Raw genomic sequence first — 4,840 nt, forward strand, 5'->3', positions numbered from 1 at the left:
GCTTCCAAATTGGGGTGCTTACCATAAACCATTTTCACATCAAACTCACCTTGCAGTGTTATCTATTTTCAGAAACTATTTCCAGCAAAATTTACAAGGAATTGGTACAAGTGGATTTTTAAAGTTTCTTTCAGTTGGCTAGACTATGTATTTGGATGATGCAAAAAGAAATAATTTAGATAAAATAGGTAAACAGTTTGGAATTACTATTTTTTCAGCTATCCCCGATGCATCATGTTAGTAGATGATTACAGACAGATGAACACTGTCTTATTATTTTCACATGAGCACCAGAAGATTTTCTGTTAGCTCCAGATTGCTGTGTATTAGCAAATCTTTATGGAGAAAATATAAATGAAACCACATAGTAATTTCATTTAACTTCTTATTTTGGCTGTTTAGAGACAGAATTTCAGAAACTGTAGTCTTCTTTTTTAACACACTGAGTTTTACTCCACCTATTTTGGCTACCAGCCACTGTAAATATAAATATATCAGAGAGATCTTGTCACATGTGCTTGTACACATTTAGATCTGATACATGTTCCCAATGCCTGAATGCTTTGCCTCAGTGTTCTTTATCTTTCCCCAATGTCTACTCCTATTTGATTATACTCCATATTTTCTTGTTCTCTTTAGAAATTCCTCAGTTCATTTTATTCTATTGTCCTCAACAGATAGTTTGTTATTTTTTACAATTTGCTAGGGGCTGTGATACTATGGCAACAGCAAGGTTTGGAACCAAGAGGATTTGATTTCAAGAACTTGCTCTAACATTACACACATTTTGGGAAATTTCTATTTGTGACCCTCATATTTTTCCTCATTAACAAAGTGAAAATAATAGTTCTTTTATAGAGAATTGTTTAGTATAAACAGTAAATAAAAAATAAAACTGACATCTAATAAATTATTAGTGGCTCAGACGGTAAAGCATCTGTCTACAATGCAGGAGACCCAGGTTCGATCCCTGGGTCGGGAAGATCCCCTGGAGTAGGAAATGGCAATCCACTCCAGTGCTATTGCCTGGAAAATCCCAAGGACAGAGGAGCCTGGTAGGCTACAGTCCATGTGGTCGCAAAGAGTTGGACACGACTGAGCGACTTCACTTCACTTCACTTCACTTCACTTCACTTCATGTACCTGCCAGATTTCACCTTTCAGATTATTTCAGGACCATCATTATTGATATTAGGTAATGTAATTGTAATTGAGTTAGAGATGAGATACAAGATTTTGTTCATAGAAGTTCAATTATCAATACCCTACAGCAAAGTTCACTTCTTTAAATCACATTGAACTTATCGATTTTACTCCCATAATCATGGCTTAAATATATGAATGATTTTATGAATATGCCAGGTTATGCTACTTCCATATTGCTGCCAATATTTTGTTGATGGCACTCAATTCTTATAATATTTAAATGCACTGTAAGTGCAGTTGGTATAAAGAACATGAGAAGGGAAGTTTCTTCTACTGGTTGATATTCTTCATGCATATTAGCACATCACATTGGATTCTTCAGTGTGGGCATGATTGGGCATTAGCATTAACATATTCAGAATTGCATATGGGTATGTTTAGAAGTGAAAGTTGCCTCAGCACCCAGGTTTTTATGTAAGATGTGACTTACAGTATTAATTATATGTAGGCATATAGAGTTCTGTATACATTTTATATAAACTAAAAGTCACTTACCTGGTATATTTTTAATCCAAGTCATACATTCATTTTTTAAATTCTTAGTTAATTTAGAAAATGAACCCAATAGTCACAGACTGTGCTTCTACAAAACTCCCTATATTTTTCAAAATGAGGACAATTTCTCCTAAAAGTGCCTGATACAGTTTTCTTCAAACGATTTCTGTCTTGACAAATGATCTCATAATGGAGAAAACATTGTTTTAAAAATGCATGAAATATGCTTTTAATAAATGTAACCTGTGAATTTACCATGCTTAACATAGTTATTGTAATCTCATTATTTGCACACTGTTATCAGGATTTAGTTAAATCGCCTGCTATTTAACAGACTGTACACCACCATTTCTTAGTGACAACACAGCTGGATTCATTTTTCAGGATGAAAGATCACCCTCTATAAAGTTGCACTGCTGGTGAGACTGAAAAATACTCAGATGTAAGCTTTAAATTGGCTACAAGAGTAGACATTTCTTTGCAAACCCTGTGTAGTATATTAAGCAACACTGAAACACTTAATTTTAATTAGAATATTGAATTAGATTCTAAGTCAAATCTAGGACAGAGTTACAAAGGAAGCTGTCTCATTGTAGTTAAGAATGTTAAAATTAATGTATTGTAGCCCAAATAGTACATTTATGGAATTTCAACTAGAAAGCAATGATAGAAAGTGACTGATAAGAGATGCTAGAAATTACCCCATGGGCAGAAGGATTATAATTCTTCAAAAAGAATATAAATAGGCATTTAGATAATAATTTTCCATATAAATCCAATTTTGCAAGAAGTTTTAACCTTGATAACTAGAACAGTTTTCCTCAATTAACCTAAATAGTATAATCTATATTATGGTTAATATCCTTGATTAGCCTAAAAGTCTAATTGATTGCACTGCACAGTTCTTGCAGTCCTTTTCAAACCATTTCTTCCCCTCTTGCTACTCCTGTCACTGCTCTGCTTCAGCCAGCTTCAAAGCAACCCAATAGTTCTTCACATTTGGACTAGAGCCATGCAGTTGTCATTTCTTTGTCTTGTGCTTGTCTGAAACGGAGAAATAGGATACCTAGGGTAGCCCATTCAGGACCAACATATGAACAACTTAGAAGTTCACGGTCACCTCTTAGGCCTCTTTGACCAATAATGAATGAAGGCCAATGTGTGTATCATTATGAGATGCTTGTTGTGTCACTCAGGTTTCATGAAATAGAACACTGGTCTCAGAGAAATTGATAATCACCATAAGATTTTGTTGATTGAATTGGTTCTTCATTATTTTTTTTAATATATCTCTTTCCACTTACTACTGCTTTTTGGAATAATTTCCCAAGTAAACTACTCCCATCCAAGCCTATGTCTTAGAATCAATTCAGAGACCCCAGGCTGAAATATATTTTAGAGAACAAGCAAGTTTAAAAGAAATTGTTAAACTTATAGTGGCCACAATCTTTAGTGATACTTAGAATTTGTGGTTAAGACTTATAATCTAAGCAATAAGTATATTCTCTTTTTTCTATTTTTACATTTATCAAATTTATCTTAAATTTGTTTTGCATGTTGGAAATAGTCACAGTTTATTTGTACAGTTATCATATTTAGGTAGTTTATGTTCTTGAAAAGTCATTGCAAATAAAAATATATTTGTCAATATTTAATTTCCACAGAATTAATGTGGTATGCTGCAAACGTTTTTGGAAATTTTTCTGGGATAATCACTTATTAGTTGGTAATTCTGGACAAATCATGTACTAACTGATGTAACTAACTTTATGGAGAGGGAATTGCAATTAGATCCTTGAAGTTGTACTTCACTTTCATTTCAGTTCAGTTCAGTCGCTCAGTCGTGTTCAACTCTTTGCGACCCCATGAATCACAGCACGCCAGGCCTCCCTGTCCATCACCAACTCCCGGAGTTCACTCAGACTCATGTCCATCGAGTCAGTGATGCCATCCAGCCATCTCATCCTCTGTCGTCCCCTTCTCCTCCTGCCCCCAATCCCTCCCAGCATCAGAGTCTTTTCCAGTGAGTCAACTCTTCACATGAGGTGGCCCAAGTACTGGAGTTTCAGCTTTAGCATCATTCCTTCCAAAGAAATCCCAGGGCTGATCTCCTTCAGAATGGACTGGTTGGATCTCCTTGCAGTCCAAGGGACTCTCAAGAGTCTTCTCCAACACCACAGTTCAAAAGCATCAATTCTTCAGCACTCAGCTTTCTTCACACTTCACTTTAGTCCAATTTAAATTATATCTAACAAGTTATTTATGAAGTTTTCTATATGTGGATGGTAACTCTAAATGCTTCCTCTTTTTCCATCATTTCTAGACTTCATTGAGTGTGTAGGAGAGCAGAATAAATAGTTGTAGTAGCAATGTAATTTACTCATTTTTGTTTCTAGTATAATTTTGTCAAAGATGTTTACAGTCACTACCTACTAGGCTTCCTTAGGATTTTCGATGACTTTTGAAACACTAATGCAGTCTTTCGTTACTCTTTTTATCTTGAAACCAACCTGAATTGGAAACAGACTTCAGATATCAATCATTGCATTTAATGTTGCTTAGAGTTAACATCTAGAAGTCAAACAGGAAAGATTGTGGCACAAGCAATATTTAATAATTACAAGTATAAAGATTCTTATTGAGAAGCAAAACAGGAAGAATCAAAAGCAGAAACTTTACTGAGGAAAAAATTCAGAAGCGTTGCCAGTTGTATACCAAACTTGGGAGTATACTACTAGATACAGATGCATTTTCATAAATTATTTATTTTTAGTTTCCCTATTCACTTAGAAGAGAAGTAATCTCCCTTTTGATTATGATGTTGTGAAAGATGCATGGAGCACGCTCTTGATAGTACATACCCCAAAACAACAAAGGCACAAAGGCTGGAGGGATGGGGTGACAGTAGGAAAGATTTTTGACATCTGTCTGCTAAGCCATGTTATTAATATTCAGTACAGTAAAATAATGCATAAGAGCAGCACTATAAAATACAGTCAAATATGTTTTTTTTCTTTGTTTCATAGCTAGAGCTTTGCTAATTAAGAATGTCAAAATGTAAAAGTTCTCCAAGAACGACTACCTTCTTGAAATTAATATAACCCACAAATACCGTTGTTGTTCAGTCACTAAGTCATAT

The sequence above is a fragment of the Bos javanicus genome, chromosome 9 (assembly GCF_032452875.1).
Source record: "Bos javanicus breed banteng chromosome 9, ARS-OSU_banteng_1.0, whole genome shotgun sequence".
Taxonomy (NCBI): domain Eukaryota; kingdom Metazoa; phylum Chordata; class Mammalia; order Artiodactyla; family Bovidae; genus Bos; species Bos javanicus.